This window comes from Rhinoderma darwinii, unplaced genomic scaffold (assembly GCF_050947455.1).
Source record: "Rhinoderma darwinii isolate aRhiDar2 unplaced genomic scaffold, aRhiDar2.hap1 Scaffold_554, whole genome shotgun sequence".
Taxonomy (NCBI): Eukaryota; Metazoa; Chordata; class Amphibia; order Anura; family Rhinodermatidae; genus Rhinoderma; species Rhinoderma darwinii.
The window spans coordinates 170,096-190,359 of NW_027464105.1; the positions used below are offsets into that span (position 1 = coordinate 170,096).

Below are 20,264 nucleotides of genomic sequence, written 5' to 3' on the forward strand. Positions count from 1 at the left end.
AAAAAAACATTTGTAGTAATAGTTCCATGCAAACATTTTCTAGAAGGTTTATCATTTACACAAGTTTTTAGAGTTCTGCTCCTCTAATCGGCTTAACAAATTTCAACCTGTTTTGGCAGTATTAGCCCTGCCTGCAATCTTGGGCTTTGGAAGACAATAATGGTCATTTACAAAAACACCCGACGAGGATGGGATTTGAACCCATGCATGCAGAGCACAATGGATTAGCAGTCTATCGCCTTAACCACTCGGCCACCTCGTCAACTTATTTTCATTTTTTTTCTTTGGTTAGTTTCCAGCTGTTTTATAACCAAACCTGATCCCTAAAAAGTGTTTTACAAATTTTGAGAAGTGTCAGTAATATGTATTCTAAATTTTTTTTCCCTTATTTAAAATCAAATCTTTTCTTGTTTATAAAAATGTCATTAAATGGCATGCAAGAACTAGATGAGTGTATATATAGGTCTACTAGAACACATCTACAAAAAAAAACATTTGTAGTAATAGTTCCATGCAAACATTTTCTAGAAGGTTTATCATTTACACAAGTTTTTAGAGTTCTGCTCCTCTAATCGGCTTAACAAATTTCAACCTGTTTTGGCAGTATTAGCCCTGCCTGCAATCTTGGGCTTTGGAAGACAATAAGGGTCATTTACAAAAACACCCGACGAGGATGGGATTTGAACCCATGCATGCAGAGCACAATGGATTAGCAGTCTATCGCCTTAACCACTCGGCCACCTCGTCAACTTATTTTCATTTTTTTTCTTTGGTTAGTTTCCAGCTGTTTTATAACCAAACCTGATCCCTAAAAAGTGTTTTACAAATTTTGAGAAGTGTCAGTAATATGTATTCTAAATTTTTTTTCCCTTATTTAAAATCAAATCTTTTCTTGTTTATAAAAATGTCATTAAATGGCATGCAAGAACTAGATGAGTGTATATATAGGTCTACTAGAACACATCTACAAAAAAAAACATTTGTAGTAATAGTTCCATGCAAACATTTTCTAGAAGGTTTATCATTTACACAAGTTTTTAGAGTTCTGCTCCTCTAATCGGCTTAACAAATTTCAACCTGTTTTGGCAGTATTAGCCCTGCCTGCAATCTTGGGCTTTGGAAGACAATAATGGTCATTTACAAAAACACCCGACGAGGATGGGATTTGAACCCATGCATGCAGAGCACAATGGATTAGCAGTCTATCGCCTTAACCACTCGGCCACCTCGTCAACTTATTTTCATTTTTTTTCTTTGGTTAGTTTCCAGCTGTTTTATAACCAAACCTGATCCCTAAAAAGTGTTTTACAAATTTTGAGAAGTGTCAGTAATATGTATTCTAAGTGTATTTTCCCTTATTTAAAATCAAATCTATTCTTGTTTATAAAAATGTCATTAAATGGCATGCAAGAACTAGATGAGTGTATATATAGGTCTACTAGAACACATCTACAAAAAAAAACATTTGTAGTAATAGTTCCATGCAAACATTTTCTAGAAGGTTTATCATTTACCCAAGTTTTTAGAGTTCTGCTCCTCTAATCGGCTTAACAAATTTCAACCTGTTTTGGCAGCATTTTAGCCCTGCCTGCAATCTTGGGCTTTGGAAGACAATAAGGGTCATTTCCAAAAACACCCGACGAGGATGGGATTTGAACCCATGCATGCAGAGCACAATGGATTAGCAGTCCATCGCCTTAACCACTCGGCCACCTCGTCAACTTATTTTCATTTTTTTCTTTGGTTAGTTTCCAGCTGTTTTATAACCAAACCTGATCCCTAAAAAGTGTTTTACAAATTTTGACAAGTGTCAGTAATATGTATTCTAAATTTATTTTCCCTTATTTAAAATCAAATCTTTTCTTGTTTATAAAAATGTCATTAAATGGCATGCAAGAACTAGATGAATGTATATATAGGTCTACTAGAACACATCTACAAAAAAAAACATTTGTAGTAATAGTTCCATGCAAACATTTTCTAGAAGGTTTATCATTTACACAAGTTTTTAGAGTTCTGCTCCTCTAATCGGCTTAACAAATTTCAACCTGTTTTGGCAGTATTAGCCCTGCCTGCAATCTTGGGCTTTGGAAGACAATAAGGGTCATTTACAAAAACACCCGACAAGGATGGGATTTGAAGCCATGCATGCAGAGCACAATGGATTAGCTGTCCATCGCCTTAACCACTCGGCCACCTCGTCAACTTATTTTCATTTTTTTTTTCTTTGGTTAGTTTCCAGCTGTTTTATAACCAAACCTGATCCCTAAAAAGTGTTTTACAAATTTTGAGAAGTGTCAGTAATATGTATTCTAAGTGTATTTTCCCTTATTTAAAATCAAATCTATTCTTGTTTATAAAAATGTCATTAAATGGCATGCAAGAACTAGATGAGTGTATATATAGGTCTACTAGAACACATCTACAAAAAAAAACATTTGTAGTAATAGTTCCATGCAAACATTTTCTAGAAGGTTTATCATTTACCCAAGTTTTTAGAGTTCTGCTCCTCTAATCGGCTTAACAAATTTCAACCTGTTTTGGCAGTATTAGCCCTGCCTGCAATCTTGGGCTTTGGAAGACAATAAGGGTCATTTACAAAAACACCCGACGAGGATGGGATTTGAACCCATGCATGCAGAGCACAATGGATTAGCAGTCCATCACCTTAACCACTCGGCCACCTCGTCAACTTATTTTCATTTTTTTTCTTTGGTTAGTTTCCAGCTGTTTTATAACCAAACCTGATCCCTAAAAAGTGTTTTACAAATTTTGAGAAGTGTCAGTAATATGTATTCTAAATTTTTTTTCCCTTATTTAAAATCAAATCTTTTCTTGTTTATAAAAATGTCATTAAATGGCATGCAAGAACTAGATGAGTGTATATATAGGTCTACTAGAACACATCTACAAAAAAAAACATTTGTAGTAATAGTTCCATGCAAACATTTTCTAGAAGGTTTATCATTTACCCAAGTTTTTAGAGTTCTGCTCCTCTAATCGGCTTAACAAATTTCAACCTGTTTTGGCAGTATTAGCCCTGCCTGCAATCTTGGGCTTTGGAAGACAATAAGGGTCATTTACAAAAACACCCGACGAGGATGGGATTTGAACCCATGCATGCAGAGCACAATGGATTAGCAGTCCATCACCTTAACCACTCGGCCACCTCGTCAACTTATTTTCATTTTTTTTCTTTGGTTAGTTTCCAGCTGTTTTATAACCAAACCTGATCCCTAAAAAGTGTTTTACAAATTTTGAGAAGTGTCAGTAAAATGTATTCTAAATTTTTTTTCCCTTATTTAAAATCAAATCTTTTCTTGTTTATAAAAATGTCATTAAATGGCATGCAAGAACTAGATGAGTGTATATATAGGTCTACTAGAACACATCTACAAAAAAAAACATTTGTAGTAATAGTTCCATGCAAACATTTTCTAGAAGGTTTATCATTTACACAAGTTTTTAGAGTTCTGCTCCTCTAATCGGCTTAACAAATTTCAACCTGTTTTGGCAGTATTAGCCCTGCCTGCAATCTTGGGCTTTGGAAGACAATAAGGGTCATTTCCAAAAACACCCGACGAGGATGGGATTTGAACCCATGCATGCAGAGCACAATGGATTAGCAGTTCATCGCCTTAACCACTCGGCCACCTCGTCAACTTATTTTCATTTTCATTTTTTTTCTTTGGTTAGTTTCCAGCTGTTTTATAACCAAACCTGATCCCTAAAAAGTGTTTTACAAATTTTGAGAAGTGTCAGTAATATGTATTCTAAATTTATTTTCCCTTATTTAAAATCAAATCTTTTCTTGTTTATAAAAATGTCATTAAATGGCATGCAAGAACTAGATGAGTGTATATATAGGTCACTAGAACACATCTACAAAAAAAAACATTTGTAGTAATAGTTCCATGCAAACATTTTCTAGAAGGTTTATCATTTACACAAGTTTTTAGAGTTCTGCTCCTCTAATCGGCTTAACAAATTTCAACCTGTTTTGGCAGTATTAGCCCTGCCTGCAATCTTGGGCTTTGGAAGACAATAATGGTCATTTACAAAAACACCTGACGAGGATGGGATTTGAACCCATGCATGCAGAGCACAATGGATTAGCAGTCTATCGCCTTAACCACTCGGCCACCTCGTCAACTTATTTTCATTTTTTTTCTTTGGTTAGTTTCCAGCTGTTTTATAACCAAACCTTATCCCTAAAAAGTGTTTTACAAATTTTGAGAAGTGTCAGTAATATGTATTCTAAATTTTTTTTCCCTTATTTAAAATCAAATCTTTTCTTGTTTATAAAAATGTCATTAAATGGCATGCAAGAACTAGATGAGTGTATATATAGGTCTACTAGAACACATCTACAAAAAAAAACATTTGTAGTAATAGTTCCATGCAAACATTTTCTAGAAGGTTTATCATTTACACAAGTTTTTAGAGTTCTGCTCCTCTAATCGGCTTAACAAATTTCAACCTGTTTTGGCAGTATTAGCCCTGCCTGCAATCTTGGGCTTTGGAAGACAATAAGGGTCATTTACAAAAACACCCGACGAGGATGGGATTTGAACCCATGCATGCAGAGCACAATGGATTAGCAGTCTATCGCCTTAACCACTCGGCCACCTCGTCAACTTATTTTCATTTTTTTTCTTTGGTTAGTTTCCAGCTGTTTTATAACCAAACCTTATCCCTAAAAAGTGTTTTACAAATTTTGAGAAGTGTCAGTAATATGTATTCTAATTTTTTTTTCCCTTATTTAAAATCAAATCTTTTCTTGTTTATAAAAATGTCATTAAATGGCATGCAAGAACTAGATGAGTGTATATATAGGTCACTAGAACACATCTACAAAAAAAAACATTTGTAGTAATAGTTCCATGCAAACATTTTCTAGAAGGTTTATCATTTACACAAGTTTTTAGAGTTCTGCTCCTCTAATCGGCTTAACAAATTTCAACCTGTTTTGGCAGTATTAGCCCTGCCTGCAATCTTGGGCTTTGGAAGACAATAATGGTCATTTACAAAAACACCCGACGAGGATGGGATTTGTACCCATGCATGCAGAGCACAATGGATTAGCAGTCTATCGCCTTAACCACTCGGCCACCTCGTCAACTTATTTTCATTTTTTTTCTTTGGTTAGTTTCCAGCTGTTTTATAACCAAACCTTATCCCTAAAAAGTGTTTTACAAATTTTGAGAAGTGTCAGTAATATGTATTCTAAATTTTTTTTCCCTTATTTAAAATCAAATCTTTTCTTGTTTATAAAAATGTCATTAAATGGCATGCAAGAACTAGATGAGTGTATATATAGGTCACTAGAACACATCTACAAAAAAAAACATTTGTAGTAATAGTTCCATGCAAACATTTTCTAGAAGGTTTATCATTTACACAAGTTTTTAGAGTTCTGCTCCTCTAATCGGCTTAACAAATTTCAACCTGTTTTGGCAGTATTAGCCCTGCCTGCAATCTTGGGCTTTGGAAGACAATAATGGTCATTTACAAAAACACCCGACGAGGATGGGATTTGAACCCATGCATGCAGAGCACAATGGATTAGCAGTCTATCGCCTTAACCACTCGGCCACCTCGTCAACTTATTTTCATTTTTTTTCTTTGGTTAGTTTCCAGCTGTTTTATAACCAAACCTTATCCCTAAAAAGTGTTTTACAAATTTTGAGAAGTGTCAGTAATATGTATTCTAAATTTTTTTTCCCTTATTTAAAATCAAATCTTTTCTTGTTTATAAAAATGTCATTAAATGGCATGCAAGAACTAGATGAGTGTATATATAGGTCTACTAGAACACATCTACAAAAAAAAACATTTGTAGTAATAGTTCCATGCAAACATTTTCTAGAAGGTTTATCATTTACACAAGTTTTTAGAGTTCTGCTCCTCTAATCGGCTTAACAAATTTCAACCTGTTTTGGCAGTATTAGCCCTGCCTGCAATCTTGGGCTTTGGAAGACAATAATGGTCATTTACAAAAACACCCGACGAGGATGGGATTTGAACCCATGCATGCAGAGCACAATGGATTAGCAGTCTATCGCCTTAACCACTCGGCCACCTCGTCAACTTATTTTCATTTTTTTTCTTTGGTTAGTTTCCAGCTGTTTTATAACCAAACCTGATCCCTAAAAAGTGTTTTACAAATTTGGAGAAGTGTCAGTAATATGTATTCTAAATTTTTTTTCCCTTATTTAAAATCAAATCTTTTCTTGTTTATAAAAATGTCATTAAATGGCATGCAAGAACTAGATGAGTGTATATATAGGTCTACTAGAACACATCTACAAAAAAAAACATTTGTAGTAATAGTTCCATGCAAACATTTTCTAGAAGGTTTATCATTTACCCAAGTTTTTAGAGTTCTGCTCCTCTAATCGGCTTAACAAATTTCAACCTGTTTTGGCAGTATTAGCCCTGCCTGCAATCTTGGGCTTTGGAAGACAATAAGGGTCATTTACAAAAACACCCGACGAGGATGGGATTTGAACCCATGCATGCAGAGCACAATGGATTAGCAGTCCATCACCTTAACCACTCGGCCACCTCATCAACTTATTTTCATTTTCATTTTTTTTCTTTGGTTAGTTTCCAGCTGTTTTATAACCAAACCTGATCCCTAAAAAGTGTTTTACAAATTTTGAGAAGTGTCAGTAATATGTATTCTAAATGTATTTTCCCTTATTTAAAATCAAATCTATTCTTGTTTATAAAAATGTCATTAAATGGCATGCAAGAACTAGATGAGTGTATATATAGGTCTACTAGAACACGTCTACAAAAAAAAACATTTGTAGTAATAGTTCCATGCAAACATTTTCTAGAAGGTTTATCATTTACACAAGTTTTTAGAGTTCTGCTCCTCTAATCGGCTTAACAAATTTCAACCTGTTTTGGCAGTATTTTAGCCCTGCCTGCAATCTTGGGCTTTGGAAGACAATAAGGGTCATTTCCAAAAACACCCGACGAGGATGGGATTTGAACCCATGCATGCAGAGCACAATGGATTAGCAGTCCATCGCCTTAACCACTCGGCCACCTCGTCAACTTATTTTCATTTTTTTCATTTTTTTCTTTGGTTAGTTTCCAGCTGTTTTATAACCAAACCTGATCCCTAAAAAGTGTTTTACAAATTTTGAGAAGTGTCAGTAATATGTATTCTAAATGTATTTTCCCTTATTTAAAATCAAATCTATTCTTGTTTATAAAAATGTCATTAAATGGCATGCAAGAACTAGATGAGTGTATATATAGGTCTACTAGAACACATCTACAAAAAAAAACATTTGTAGTAATAGTTCCATGCAAACATTTTCTAGAAGGTTTATCATTTACACAAGTTTTTAGAGTTCTGCTCCTCTAATCGGCTTAACAAATTTCAACCTGTTTTGGCAGTATTAGCCCTGCCTGCAATCTTGGGCTTTGGAAGACAATAATGGTCATTTACAAAAACACCCGACGAGGATGGGATTTGAACCCATGCATGCAGAGCACAATGGATTAGCAGTCTATCGCCTTAACCACTCGGCCACCTCGTCAACTTATTTTCATTTTTTTTCTTTGGTTAGTTTCCAGCTGTTTTATAACCAAACCTGATCCCTAAAAAGTGTTTTACAAATTTTGAGAAGTGTCAGTAATATGTATTCTAAATTTTTTTTCCCTTATTTAAAATCAAATCTTTTCTTGTTTATAAAAATGTCATTAAATGGCATGCAAGAACTAGATGAGTGTATATATAGGTCTACTAGAACACATCTACAAAAAAAAACATTTGTAGTAATAGTTCCATGCAAACATTTTCTAGAAGGTTTATCATTTACACAAGTTTTTAGAGTTCTGCTCCTCTAATCGGCTTAACAAATTTCAACCTGTTTTGGCAGTATTAGCCCTGCCTGCAATCTTGGGCTTTGGAAGACAATAATGGTCATTTACAAAAACACCCGACGAGGATGGGATTTGAACCCATGCATGCAGAGCACAATGGATTAGCAGTCTATCGCCTTAACCACTCGGCCACCTCGTCAACTTATTTTCATTTTTTTTCTTTGGTTAGTTTCCAGCTGTTTTATAACCAAACCTGATCCCTAAAAAGTGTTTTACAAATTTTGAGAAGTGTCAGTAATATGTATTCTAAATTTTTTTTCCCTTATTTAAAATCAAATCTTTTCTTGTTTATAAAAATGTCATTAAATGGCATGCAAGAACTAGATGAGTGTATATATAGGTCTACTAGAACACATCTACAAAAAAAAACATTTGTAGTAATAGTTCCATGCAAACATTTTCTAGAAGGTTTCACAAGTTTTTAGAGTTCTGCTCCTCTAATCGGCTTAACAAATTTCAACCTGTTTTGGCAGTATTTTAGCCCTGCCTGCAATCTTGGGCTTTGGAAGACAATAAGGGTCATTTCCAAAAACACCCGACGAGGATGGGATTTGAACCCATGCATGCAGAGCACAATGGATTAGCAGTCCATCGCCTTAACCACTCGGCCACCTCGTCAACTTATTTTCATTTTTTTCTTTGGTTAGTTTCCAGCTGTTTTATAACCAAACCTGATCCCTAAAAAGTGTTTTACAAATTTTGACAAGTGTCAGTAATATGTATTCTAAATTTATTTTCCCTTATTTAAAATCAAATCTTTTCTTGTTTATAAAAATGTCATTAAATGGCATGCAAGAACTAGATGAATGTATATATAGGTCTACTAGAACACATCTACAAAAAAAAACATTTGTAGTAATAGTTCCATGCAAACATTTTCTAGAAGGTTTATCATTTACACAAGTTTTTAGAGTTCTGCTCCTCTAATCGGCTTAACAAATTTCAACCTGTTTTGGCAGTATTAGCCCTGCCTGCAATCTTGGGCTTTGGAAGACAATAAGGGTCATTTACAAAAACACCCGACAAGGATGGGATTTGAAGCCATGCATGCAGAGCACAATGGATTAGCTGTCCATCGCCTTAACCACTCGGCCACCTCGTCAACTTATTTTCATTTTTTTTTTCTTTGGTTAGTTTCCAGCTGTTTTATAACCAAACCTGATCCCTAAAAAGTGTTTTACAAATTTTGAGAAGTGTCAGTAATATGTATTCTAAGTGTATTTTCCCTTATTTAAAATCAAATCTATTCTTGTTTATAAAAATGTCATTAAATGGCATGCAAGAACTAGATGAGTGTATATATAGGTCTACTAGAACACATCTACAAAAAAAAACATTTGTAGTAATAGTTCCATGCAAACATTTTCTAGAAGGTTTATCATTTACCCAAGTTTTTAGAGTTCTGCTCCTCTAATCGGCTTAACAAATTTCAACCTGTTTTGGCAGTATTTTAGCCCTGCCTGCAATCTTGGGCTTTGGAAGACAATAAGGGTCATTTCCAAAAACACCCGACGAGGATGGGATTTGAACCCATGCATGCAGAGCACAATGGATTAGCAGTCCATCGCCTTAACCACTCGGCCACCTCGTCAACTTATTTTCATTTTTTTCTTTGGTTAGTTTCCAGCTGTTTTATAACCAAACCTGATCCCTAAAAAGTGTTTTACAAATTTTGACAAGTGTCAGTAATATGTATTCTAAATTTTTTTTCCCTTATTTAAAATCAAATCTTTTCTTGTTTATAAAAATGTCATTAAATGGCATGCAAGAACTAGATGAGTGTATATATAGGTCTACTAGAACACATCTACAAAAAAAAACATTTGTAGTAATAGTTCCATGCAAACATTTTCTAGAAGGTTTATCATTTACACAAGTTTTTAGAGTTCTGCTCCTCTAATCGGCTTAACAAATTTCAACCTGTTTTGGCAGTATTAGCCCTGCCTGCAATCTTGGGCTTTGGAAGACAATAAGGGTCATTTACAAAAACACCCGACAAGGATGGGATTTGAAGCCATGCATGCAGAGCACAATGGATTAGCTGTCCATCGCCTTAACCACTCGGCCACCTCGTCAACTTATTTTCATTTTTTTTTTCTTTGGTTAGTTTCCAGCTGTTTTATAACCAAACCTGATCCCTAAAAAGTGTTTTACAAATTTTGAGAAGTGTCAGTAATATGTATTCTAAGTGTATTTTCCCTTATTTAAAATCAAATCTATTCTTGTTTATAAAAATGTCATTAAATGGCAAACATTTGTAGTAATAGTTCCATGCAAACATTTTCTAGAAGGTTTATCATTTACCCAAGTTTTTAGAGTTCTGCTCCTCTAATCGGCTTAACAAATTTCAACCTGTTTTGGCAGTATTTTAGCCCTGCCTGCAATCTTGGGCTTTGGAAGACAATAAGGGTCATTTCCAAAAACACCCGACGAGGATGGGATTTGAACCCATGCATGCAGAGCACAATGGATTAGCAGTCCATCGCCTTAACCACTCGGCCACCTCGTCAACTTATTTTCATTTTTTTCTTTGGTTAGTTTCCAGCTGTTTTATAACCAAACCTGATCCCTAAAAAGTGTTTTACAAATTTTGAGAAGTGTCAGTAATATGTATTCTAAATTTATTTTCCCTTATTTAAAATCAAATCTTTTCTTGTTTATAAAAATGTCATTAAATGGCATGCAAGAACTAGATGAGTGTATATATAGGTCTACTAGAACACATCTACAAAAAAAAACATTTGTAGTAATAGTTCCATGCAAACATTTTCTAGAAGGTTTATCATTTACACAAGTTTTTAGAGTTCTGCTCCTCTAATCGGCTTAACAAATTTCAACCTGTTTTGGCAGTATTAGCCCTGCCTGCAATCTTGGGCTTTGGAAGACAATAAGGGTCATTTACAAAAACACCCGACAAGGATGGGATTTGAAGCCATGCATGCAGAGCACAATGGATTAGCAGTCCATCGCCTTAACCACTCGGCCACCTCGTCAACTTATTTTCATTTTTTTTCTTTGGTTAGTTTCCAGCTGTTTTATAACCAAACCTGATCCCTAAAAAGTGTTTTACAAATTTTGAGAAGTGTCAGTAATATGTATTCTAAATGTATTTTCCCTTATTTAAAATCAAATCTATTCTTGTTTATAAAAATGTCATTAAATGGCATGCAAGAACTAGATGAGTGTATATATAGGTCTACTAGAACACATCTACAAAAAAAAACATTTGTAGTAATAGTTCCATGCAAACATTTTCTAGAAGGTTTATCATTTACACAAGTTTTTAGAGTTCTGCTCCTCTAATCGGCTTAACAAATTTCAACCTGTTTTGGCAGTATTAGCCCTGCCTGCAATCTTGGGCTTTGGAAGACAATAATGGTCATTTACAAAAACACCCGACGAGGATGGGATTTGAACCCATGCATGCAGAGCACAATGGATTAGCAGTCTATCGCCTTAACCACTCGGCCACCTCGTCAACTTATTTTCATTTTTTTTCTTTGGTTAGTTTCCAGCTGTTTTATAACCAAACCTGATCCCTAAAAAGTGTTTTACAAATTTTGACAAGTGTCAGTAATATGTATTCTAAGTGTATTTTCCCTTATTTAAAATCAAATCTATTCTTGTTTATAAAAATGTCATTAAATGGCATGCAAGAACTAGATGAGTGTATATATAGGTCTACTAGAACACATCTACAAAAAAAAACATTTGTAGTAATAGTTCCATGCAAACATTTTCTAGAAGGTTTATCATTTACCCAAGTTATTAGAGTTCTGCTCCTCTAATCGGCTTAACAAATTTCAACCTGTTTTGGCAGTATTAGCCCTGCCTGCAATCTTGGGCTTTGGAAGACAATAAGGGTCATTTACAAAAACACCCGACGAGGATGGGATTTGAACCCATGCATGCAGAGCACAATGGATTAGCAGTCCATCACCTTAACCACTCGGCCACCTCGTCAACTTATTTTCATTTTTTTTCTTTGGTTAGTTTCCAGCTGTTTTATAACCAAACCTGATCCCTAAAAAGTGTTTTACAAATTTTGAGAAGTGTCAGTAAAATGTATTCTAAATTTTTTTTCCCTTATTTAAAATCAAATCTTTTCTTGTTTATAAAAATGTCATTAAATGGCATGCAAGAACTAGATGAGTGTATATATAGGTCTACTAGAACACATCTACAAAAAAAAACATTTGTAGTAATAGTTCCATGCAAACATTTTCTAGAAGGTTTATCATTTACACAAGTTTTTAAAGTTCTGCTCCTCTAATCGGCTTAACAAATTTCAACCTGTTTTGGCAGTATTAGCCCTGCCTGCAATCTTGGGCTTTGGAAGACAATAAGGGTCATTTCCAAAAACACCCGACGAGGATGGGATTTGAACCCATGCATGCAGAGCACAATGGATTAGCAGTCCATCGCCTTAACCACTCGGCCACCTCGTCAACTTATTTTCATTTTCATTTTTTTTCTTTGGTTAGTTTCCAGCTGTTTTATAACCAAACCTGATCCCTAAAAAGTGTTTTACAAATTTTGAGAAGTGTCAGTAATATGTATTCTAAATTTATTTTCCCTTATTTAAAATCAAATCTTTTCTTGTTTATAAAAATGTCATTAAATGGCATGCAAGAACTAGATGAGTGTATATATAGGTCTACTAGAACACATCTACAAAAAAAAACATTTGTAGTAATAGTTCCATGCAAACATTTTCTAGAAGGTTTATCATTTACACAAGTTTTTAGAGTTCTGCTCCTCTAATCGGCTTAACAAATTTCAACCTGTTTTGGCAGTATTAGCCCTGCCTGCAATCTTGGGCTTTGGAAGACAATAAGGGTCATTTACAAAAACACCCGACAAGGATGGGATTTGAAGCCATGCATGCAGAGCACAATGGATTAGCTGTCCATCGCCTTAACCACTCGGCCACCTCGTCAACTTATTTTCATTTTTTTTTTCTTTGGTTAGTTTCCAGCTGTTTTATAACCAAACCTGATCCCTAAAAAGTGTTTTACAAATTTTGAGAAGTGTCAGTAATATGTATTCTAAGTGTATTTTCCCTTATTTAAAATCAAATCTATTCTTGTTTATAAAAATGTCATTAAATGGCATGCAAGAACTAGATGAGTGTATATATAGGTCTACTAGAACACATCTACAAAAAAAAACATTTGTAGTAATAGTTCCATGCAAGCATTTTCTAGAAGGTTTATCATTTACCCAAGTTATTAGAGTTCTGCTCCTCTAATCGGCTTAACAAATTTCAACCTGTTTTGGCAGTATTAGCCCTGCCTGCAATCTTGGGCTTTGGAAGACAATAAGGGTCATTTACAAAAACACCCGACGAGGATGGGATTTGAACCCATGCATGCAGAGCACAATGGATTAGCAGTCCATCACCTTAACCACTCGGCCACCTCGTCAACTTATTTTCATTTTTTTTCTTTGGTTAGTTTCCAGCTGTTTTATAACCAAACCTGATCCCTAAAAAGTGTTTTACAAATTTTGAGAAGTGTCAGTAAAATGTATTCTAAATTTTTTTTCCCTTATTTAAAATCAAATCTTTTCTTGTTTATAAAAATGTCATTAAATGGCATGCAAGAACTAGATGAGTGTATATATAGGTCTACTAGAACACATCTACAAAAAAAAACATTTGTAGTAATAGTTCCATGCAAACATTTTCTAGAAGGTTTATCATTTACACAAGTTTTTAAAGTTCTGCTCCTCTAATCGGCTTAACAAATTTCAACCTGTTTTGGCAGTATTAGCCCTGCCTGCAATCTTGGGCTTTGGAAGACAATAAGGGTCATTTCCAAAAACACCCGACGAGGATGGGATTTGAACCCATGCATGCAGAGCACAATGGATTAGCAGTCCATCGCCTTAACCACTCGGCCACCTCGTCAACTTATTTTCATTTTCATTTTTTTTCTTTGGTTAGTTTCCAGCTGTTTTATAACCAAACCTGATCCCTAAAAAGTGTTTTACAAATTTTGAGAAGTGTCAGTAATATGTATTCTAAATTTATTTTCCCTTATTTAAAATCAAATCTTTTCTTGTTTATAAAAATGTCATTAAATGGCATGCAAGAACTAGATGAGTGTATATATAGGTCTACTAGAACACATCTACAAAAAAAAACATTTGTAGTAATAGTTCCATGCAAACATTTTCTAGAAGGTTTATCATTTACACAAGTTTTTAGAGTTCTGCTCCTCTAATCGGCTTAACAAATTTCAACCTGTTTTGGCAGTATTAGCCCTGCCTGCAATCTTGGGCTTTGGAAGACAATAAGGGTCATTTACAAAAACACCCGACAAGGATGGGATTTGAAGCCATGCATGCAGAGCACAATGGATTAGCAGTCTATCGCCTTAACCACTCGGCCACCTCGTCTACTTATTTTCATTTTTTTTCTTTGGTTAGTTTCCAGCTGTTTTATAACCAAACCTGATCCCTAAAAAGTGTTTTACAAATTTTGAGAAGTGTCAGTAATATGTATTCTAAATGTATTTTCCCTTATTTAAAATCAAATCTTTTCTTGTTTATAAAAATGTCATTAAATGGCATGCAAGAACTAGATGAGTGTATATATAGGTCTACTAGAACACATCTACAAAAAAAACATTTGTAGTAATAGTTCCATGCAAACATTTTCTAGAAGGTTTATCATTTACACAAGTTTTTAGAGTTCTGCTCCTCTAATCGGCTTAACAAATTTCAACCTGTTTTGGCAGTATTAGCCCTGCCTGCAATCTTGGGCTTTGGAAGACAATAAGGGTCATTTACAAAAACACCCGACAAGGATGGGATTTGAAGCCATGCATGCAGAGCACAATGGATTAGCTGTCCATCGCCTTAACCACTCGGCCACCTCGTCAACTTATTTTCATTTTTTTTTTCTTTGGTTAGTTTCCAGCTGTTTTATAACCAAACCTGATCCCTAAAAAGTGTTTTACAAATTTTGAGAAGTGTCAGTAATATGTATTCTAAATGTATTTTCCCTTATTTAAAATCAAATCTATTCTTGTTTATAAAAATGTCATTAAATGGCATGCAAGAACTAGATGAGTGTATATATAGGTCTACTAGAACACATCTACAAAAAAAAACATTTGTAGTAATAGTTCCATGCAAACATTTTCTAGAAGGTTTATCATTTACACAAGTTTTTAGAGTTCTGCTCCTCTAATCGGCTTAACAAATTTCAACCTGTTTTGGCAGTATTTTAGCCCTGCCTGCAATCTTGGGCTTTGGAAGACAATAAGGGTCATTTCCAAAAACACCCGACGAGGATGGGATTTGAACCCATGCATGCAGAGCACAATGGATTAGCAGTCCATCGCCTTAACCACTCGGCCACCTCGTCAACTTATTTTCATTTTTTTCTTTGGTTAGTTTCCAGCTGTTTTATAACCAAACCTGATCCCTAAAAAGTGTTTTACAAATTTTGAGAAGTGTCAGTAATATGTATTCTAAATGTATTTTCCCTTATTTAAAATCAAATCTATTCTTGTTTATAAAAATGTCATTAAATGGCATGCAAGAACTAGATGAGTGTATATATAGGTCTACTAGAACACATCTACAAAAAAAACATTTGTAGTAATAGTTCCATGCAAACATTTTCTAGAAGGTTTATCATTTACACAAGTTTTTAGAGTTCTGCTCCTCTAATCGGCTTAACAAATTTCAACCTGTTTTGGCAGTATTAGCCCTGCCTGCAATCTTGGGCTTTGGAAGACAATAAGGGTCATTTACAAAAACACCCGACAAGGATGGGATTTGAAGCCATGCATGCAGAGCACAATGGATTAGCTGTCCATCGCCTTAACCACTCGGCCACCTCGTCAACTTATTTTCATTTTTTTCTTTGGTTAGTTTCCAGCTGTTTTATAACCAAACCTGATCCCTAAAAAGTGTTTTACAAATTTTGAGAAGTGTCAGTAATATGTATTCTAAATGTATTTTCCCTTATTTAAAATCAAATCTATTCTTGTTTATAAAAATGTCATTAAATGGCATGCAAGAACTAGATGAGTGTATATATAGGTCTACTAGAACACATCTACAAAAAAAAACATTTGTAGTAATAGTTCCATGCAAACATTTTCTAGAAGGTTTATCATTTACACAAGTTTTTAGAGTTCTGCTCCTCTAATCGGCTTAACAAATTTCAACCTGTTTTGGCAGTATTAGCCCTGCCTGCAATCTTGGGCTTTGGAAGACAATAATGGTCATTTACAAAAACACCCGACGAGGATGGGATTTGAACCCATGCATGCAGAGCACAATGGATTAGCAGTCTATCGCCTTAACCACTCGGCCACCTCGTCTACTTATTTTCATTTTTTTTCTTTGGTTAGTTTCCAGCTGTTTTATAACCAAACCTGATCCCTAAAAAGTGTTTTACAAATTTTGAGAAGTGTCAGTAATATGTATTCTAAATTTATTTTCCCTTATTTAAAATCAAATCTATTCTTGTTTATAAAAATGTCATTAAATGGCATGCAAGAACTAGATGAGTGTATATATAGGTCTACTAGAACACATCTACAAAAAAAACATTTGTAGTAATAGTTCCATGCAAACATTTTCTAGAAGGTTTATCATTTACACAAGTTTTTAGAGTTCTGCTCCTCTAATCGGCTTAACAAATTTCAACCTGTTTTGGCAGTATTAGCCCTGCCTGCAATCTTGGGCTTTGGAAGACAATAAGGGTCATTTACAAAAACACCCGACAAGGATGGGATTTGAAGCCATGCATGCAGAGCACAATGGATTAGCTGTCCATCGCCTTAACCACTCGGCCACCTCGTCAACTTATTTTCATTTTTTTCTTTGGTTAGTTTCCAGCTGTTTTATAACCAAACCTGATCCCTAAAAAGTGTTTTACAAATTTTGAGAAGTGTCAGTAATATGTATTCTAAATGTATTTTCCCTTATTTAAAATCAAATCTATTCTTGTTTATAAAAATGTCATTAAATGGCATGCAAGAACTAGATGAGTGTATATATAGGTCTACTAGAACACATCTACAAAAAAAAACATTTGTAGTAATAGTTCCATGCAAACATTTTCTAGAAGGTTTATCATTTACACAAGTTTTTAGAGTTCTGCTCCTCTAATCGGCTTAACAAATTTCAACCTGTTTTGGCAGTATTAGCCCTGCCTGCAATCTTGGGCTTTGGAAGACAATAATGGTCATTTACAAAAACACCCGACGAGGATGGGATTTGAACCCATGCATGCAGAGCACAATGGATTAGCAGTCTATCGCCTTAACCACTCGGCCACCTCGTCTACTTATTTTCATTTTTTTTTCTTTGGTTAGTTTCCAGCTGTTTTATAACCAAACCTGATCCCTAAAAAGTGTTTTACAAATTTTGAGAAGTGTCAGTAATATGTATTCTAAATTTTTTTTCCCTTATTTAAAATCAAATCTTTTCTTGTTTATAAAAATGTCATTAAATGGCATGCAAGAACTAGATGAGTGTATATATAGGTCTACTAGAACACATCTACAAAAAAAAACATTTGTAGTAATAGTTCCATGCAAACATTTTCTAGAAGGTTTATCATTTACACAAGTTTTTAGAGTTCTGCTCCTCTAATCGGCTTAACAAATTTCAACCTGTTTTGGCAGTATTAGCCCTGCCTGCAATCTTGGGCTTTGGAAGACAATAAGGGTCATTTACAAAAACACCCAACAAGGATGGGATTTGAAGCCATGCATGCAGAGCACAATGGATTAGCTGTCCATCGCCTTAACCACTCGGCCACCTCGTCAACTTATTTTCATTTTTTTTTTTCTTTGGTTAGTTTCCAGCTGTTTTATAACCAAACCTAATCCCTAAAAAGTGTTTTACAAATTTTGAGAAGTGTCAGTAATATGTATTCTAAATGTATTTTCCCTTATTTAAAATCAAATCTATTCTTGTTTATAAAAATGTCATTAAATGGCATGCAAGAACTAGATGAGTGTATATATAGGTCTACTAGAACACATCTACAAAAAAAAACATTTGTAGTAATAGTTCCATGCAAACATTTTCTAGAAGGTTTATCATTTACACAAGTTTTTAGAGTTCTGCTCCTCTAATCGGCTTAACAAATTTCAACCTGTTTTGGCAGTATTTTAGCCCTGCCTGCAATCTTGGGCTTTGGAAGACAATAAGGGTCATTTCCAAAAACACCCGACGAGGATGGGATTTGAACCCATGCATGCAGAGCACAATGGATTAGCAGTCCATCGCCTTAACCACTCGGCCACCTCGTCAACTTATTTTCATTTTTTTTCTTTGGTTAGTTTCCAGCTGTTTTATAACCAAACCTGATCCCTAAAAAGTGTTTTACAAATTTTGAGAAGTGTCAGTAATATGTATTCTAAATGTATTTTCCCTTATTTAAAATCAAATCTATTCTTGTTTATAAAAATGTCATTAAATGGCATGCAAGAACTAGATGAGTGTATATATAGGTCTACTAGAACACATCTACAAAAAAAAACATTTGTAGTAATAGTTCCATGCAAACATTTTCTAGAAGGTTTATCATTTACACAAGTTTTTAGAGTTCTGCTCCTCTAATCGGCTTAACAAATTTCAACCTGTTTTGGCAGTATTAGCCCTGCCTGCAATCTTGGGCTTTGGAAGACAATAAGGGTCATTTACAAAAACACCCGACAAGGATGGGATTTGAAGCCATGCATGCAGAGCACAATGGATTAGCTGTCCATCGCCTTAACCACTCGGCCACCTCGTCAACTTATTTTCATTTTTTTTTTCTTTGGTTAGTTTCCAGCTGTTTTATAACCAAACCTAATCCCTAAAAAGTGTTTTACAAATTTTGAGAAGTGTCAGTAATATGTATTCTAAATGTATTTTCCCTTATTTAAATTCAAATCTATTCTTGTTTATAAAAATGTCATTAAATGGCATGCAAGAACTAGATGAGTGTATATATAGGTCTACTAGAACACATCTACAAAAAAAAACATTTGTAGTAATAGTTCCATGCAAACATTTTCTAGAAGGTTTATCATTTACACAAGTTTTTAGAGTTCTGCTCCTCTAATCGGCTTAACAAATTTCAACCTGTTTTGGCAGTATTAGCCCTGCCTGCAATCTTGGGCTTTGGAAGACAATAATGGTCATTTACAAAAACACCCGACGAGGATGGGATTTGAACCCATGCATGCAGAGCACAATGGATTAGCAGTCTATCGCCTTAACCACTCGGCCACCTCGTCAACTTATTTTCATTTTTTTTCTTTGGTTAGTTTCCAGCTGTTTTATAACCAAACCTGATCCCTAAAAAGTGTTTTACAAATTTTGAGAAGTGTCAGTAATATGTATTCTAAATTTTTTTTCCCTTATTTAAAATCAAATCTTTTCTTGTTTATAAAAATGTCATTAAATGGCATGCAAGAACTAGATGAGTGTATATATAGGTCTACTAGAACACATCTACAAAAAAAAACATTTGTAGTAATAGTTCCATGCAAACATTTTCTAGAAGGTTTATCATTTACACAAGTTTTTAGAGTTCTGCTCCTCTAATCGGCTTAACAAATTTCAACCTGTTTTGGCAGTATTAGCCCTGCCTGCAATCTTGGGCTTTGGAAGACAATAAGGGTCATTTACAAAAACACCCGACAAGGATGGGATTTGAAGCCATGCATGCAGAGCACAATGGATTAGCTGTCCATCGCCTTAACCACTCGGCCACCTCGTCAACTTATTTTCATTTTTTTTTTCTTTGGTTAGTTTCCAGCTGTTTTATAACCAAACCTAATCCCTAAAAAGTGTTTTACAAATTTTGAGAAGTGTCAGTAATATGTATTCTAAATGTATTTTCCCTTATTTAAATTCAAATCTATTCTTGTTTATAAAAATGTCATTAAATGGCATGCAAGAACTAGATGAGTGTATATATAGGTCTACTAGAACACATCTACAAAAAAAAACATTTGTAGTAATAGTTCCATGCAAACATTTTCTAGAAGGTTTATCATTTACACAAGTTTTTAGAGTTCTGCTCCTCTAATCGGCTTAACAAATTTCAACCTGTTTTGGCAGTATTAGCCCTGCCTGCAATCTTGGGCTTTGGAAGACAATAATGGTCATTTACAAAAACACCCGACGAGGATGGGATTTGAACCCATGCATGCAGAGCACAATGGATTAGCAGTCTATCGCCTTAACCACTCGGCCACCTCGTCAACTTATTTTCATTTTTTTTCTTTGGTTAGTTTCCAGCTGTTTTATAACCAAACCTGATCCCTAAAAAGTGTTTTACAAATTTTGAGAAGTGTCAGTAATATGTATTCTAAATTTTTTTTCCCTTATTT

At 34.6% G+C, this 20,264-nt stretch overlaps 30 non-coding genes across 30 annotated transcripts; all 30 read right to left on the reverse strand.

The window, feature by feature from the left end:
* Window positions 1-180: 180 nt before the first annotated feature.
* On the reverse strand, window positions 181-262 carry TRNAS-GCU (transfer RNA serine (anticodon GCU)). The gene has a single exon. It is a non-coding gene; the product is annotated as a tRNA-Ser (tRNA).
* A 403-nt stretch (window positions 263-665) lies between these two features.
* On the reverse strand, window positions 666-747 carry TRNAS-GCU (transfer RNA serine (anticodon GCU)). Its single transcript has one exon. It is a non-coding gene; the product is annotated as a tRNA-Ser (tRNA).
* Window positions 748-1,150: 403 nt separating this feature from the next.
* Window positions 1,151-1,232, reverse strand: TRNAS-GCU (transfer RNA serine (anticodon GCU)). The gene has a single exon. It is a non-coding gene; the product is annotated as a tRNA-Ser (tRNA).
* Window positions 1,233-1,637: 405 nt separating this feature from the next.
* On the reverse strand, window positions 1,638-1,719 carry TRNAS-GCU (transfer RNA serine (anticodon GCU)). The gene has a single exon. It is a non-coding gene; the product is annotated as a tRNA-Ser (tRNA).
* An 889-nt stretch (window positions 1,720-2,608) lies between these two features.
* Window positions 2,609-2,690, reverse strand: TRNAS-GCU (transfer RNA serine (anticodon GCU)). The gene has a single exon. It is a non-coding gene; the product is annotated as a tRNA-Ser (tRNA).
* A 403-nt stretch (window positions 2,691-3,093) lies between these two features.
* Window positions 3,094-3,175, reverse strand: TRNAS-GCU (transfer RNA serine (anticodon GCU)). The gene has a single exon. It is a non-coding gene; the product is annotated as a tRNA-Ser (tRNA).
* Window positions 3,176-3,578: 403 nt separating this feature from the next.
* Window positions 3,579-3,660, reverse strand: TRNAS-GCU (transfer RNA serine (anticodon GCU)). Its single transcript has one exon. It is a non-coding gene; the product is annotated as a tRNA-Ser (tRNA).
* A 408-nt stretch (window positions 3,661-4,068) lies between these two features.
* TRNAS-GCU (transfer RNA serine (anticodon GCU)) lies at window positions 4,069-4,150 on the reverse strand. Its single transcript has one exon. It is a non-coding gene; the product is annotated as a tRNA-Ser (tRNA).
* Window positions 4,151-4,553: 403 nt separating this feature from the next.
* TRNAS-GCU (transfer RNA serine (anticodon GCU)) lies at window positions 4,554-4,635 on the reverse strand. Its single transcript has one exon. It is a non-coding gene; the product is annotated as a tRNA-Ser (tRNA).
* Window positions 4,636-5,521: 886 nt separating this feature from the next.
* TRNAS-GCU (transfer RNA serine (anticodon GCU)) lies at window positions 5,522-5,603 on the reverse strand. Its single transcript has one exon. It is a non-coding gene; the product is annotated as a tRNA-Ser (tRNA).
* A 403-nt stretch (window positions 5,604-6,006) lies between these two features.
* Window positions 6,007-6,088, reverse strand: TRNAS-GCU (transfer RNA serine (anticodon GCU)). The gene has a single exon. It is a non-coding gene; the product is annotated as a tRNA-Ser (tRNA).
* Window positions 6,089-6,491: 403 nt separating this feature from the next.
* Window positions 6,492-6,573, reverse strand: TRNAS-GCU (transfer RNA serine (anticodon GCU)). Its single transcript has one exon. It is a non-coding gene; the product is annotated as a tRNA-Ser (tRNA).
* A 411-nt stretch (window positions 6,574-6,984) lies between these two features.
* On the reverse strand, window positions 6,985-7,066 carry TRNAS-GCU (transfer RNA serine (anticodon GCU)). Its single transcript has one exon. It is a non-coding gene; the product is annotated as a tRNA-Ser (tRNA).
* Window positions 7,067-7,477: 411 nt separating this feature from the next.
* On the reverse strand, window positions 7,478-7,559 carry TRNAS-GCU (transfer RNA serine (anticodon GCU)). Its single transcript has one exon. It is a non-coding gene; the product is annotated as a tRNA-Ser (tRNA).
* Window positions 7,560-7,962: 403 nt separating this feature from the next.
* Window positions 7,963-8,044, reverse strand: TRNAS-GCU (transfer RNA serine (anticodon GCU)). The gene has a single exon. It is a non-coding gene; the product is annotated as a tRNA-Ser (tRNA).
* Window positions 8,045-8,441: 397 nt separating this feature from the next.
* On the reverse strand, window positions 8,442-8,523 carry TRNAS-GCU (transfer RNA serine (anticodon GCU)). Its single transcript has one exon. It is a non-coding gene; the product is annotated as a tRNA-Ser (tRNA).
* Window positions 8,524-9,414: 891 nt separating this feature from the next.
* Window positions 9,415-9,496, reverse strand: TRNAS-GCU (transfer RNA serine (anticodon GCU)). The gene has a single exon. It is a non-coding gene; the product is annotated as a tRNA-Ser (tRNA).
* Window positions 9,497-10,332: 836 nt separating this feature from the next.
* On the reverse strand, window positions 10,333-10,414 carry TRNAS-GCU (transfer RNA serine (anticodon GCU)). The gene has a single exon. It is a non-coding gene; the product is annotated as a tRNA-Ser (tRNA).
* Window positions 10,415-10,816: 402 nt separating this feature from the next.
* On the reverse strand, window positions 10,817-10,898 carry TRNAS-GCU (transfer RNA serine (anticodon GCU)). The gene has a single exon. It is a non-coding gene; the product is annotated as a tRNA-Ser (tRNA).
* Window positions 10,899-11,301: 403 nt separating this feature from the next.
* Window positions 11,302-11,383, reverse strand: TRNAS-GCU (transfer RNA serine (anticodon GCU)). Its single transcript has one exon. It is a non-coding gene; the product is annotated as a tRNA-Ser (tRNA).
* Window positions 11,384-11,786: 403 nt separating this feature from the next.
* Window positions 11,787-11,868, reverse strand: TRNAS-GCU (transfer RNA serine (anticodon GCU)). Its single transcript has one exon. It is a non-coding gene; the product is annotated as a tRNA-Ser (tRNA).
* Window positions 11,869-12,271: 403 nt separating this feature from the next.
* Window positions 12,272-12,353, reverse strand: TRNAS-GCU (transfer RNA serine (anticodon GCU)). Its single transcript has one exon. It is a non-coding gene; the product is annotated as a tRNA-Ser (tRNA).
* Window positions 12,354-13,249: 896 nt separating this feature from the next.
* TRNAS-GCU (transfer RNA serine (anticodon GCU)) lies at window positions 13,250-13,331 on the reverse strand. Its single transcript has one exon. It is a non-coding gene; the product is annotated as a tRNA-Ser (tRNA).
* A 403-nt stretch (window positions 13,332-13,734) lies between these two features.
* Window positions 13,735-13,816, reverse strand: TRNAS-GCU (transfer RNA serine (anticodon GCU)). Its single transcript has one exon. It is a non-coding gene; the product is annotated as a tRNA-Ser (tRNA).
* Window positions 13,817-15,198: 1,382 nt separating this feature from the next.
* TRNAS-GCU (transfer RNA serine (anticodon GCU)) lies at window positions 15,199-15,280 on the reverse strand. Its single transcript has one exon. It is a non-coding gene; the product is annotated as a tRNA-Ser (tRNA).
* An 885-nt stretch (window positions 15,281-16,165) lies between these two features.
* TRNAS-GCU (transfer RNA serine (anticodon GCU)) lies at window positions 16,166-16,247 on the reverse strand. The gene has a single exon. It is a non-coding gene; the product is annotated as a tRNA-Ser (tRNA).
* Window positions 16,248-17,133: 886 nt separating this feature from the next.
* Window positions 17,134-17,215, reverse strand: TRNAS-GCU (transfer RNA serine (anticodon GCU)). Its single transcript has one exon. It is a non-coding gene; the product is annotated as a tRNA-Ser (tRNA).
* Window positions 17,216-18,109: 894 nt separating this feature from the next.
* Window positions 18,110-18,191, reverse strand: TRNAS-GCU (transfer RNA serine (anticodon GCU)). The gene has a single exon. It is a non-coding gene; the product is annotated as a tRNA-Ser (tRNA).
* An 890-nt stretch (window positions 18,192-19,081) lies between these two features.
* Window positions 19,082-19,163, reverse strand: TRNAS-GCU (transfer RNA serine (anticodon GCU)). The gene has a single exon. It is a non-coding gene; the product is annotated as a tRNA-Ser (tRNA).
* Window positions 19,164-20,053: 890 nt separating this feature from the next.
* TRNAS-GCU (transfer RNA serine (anticodon GCU)) lies at window positions 20,054-20,135 on the reverse strand. The gene has a single exon. It is a non-coding gene; the product is annotated as a tRNA-Ser (tRNA).
* Window positions 20,136-20,264: the final 129 nt, after the last annotated feature.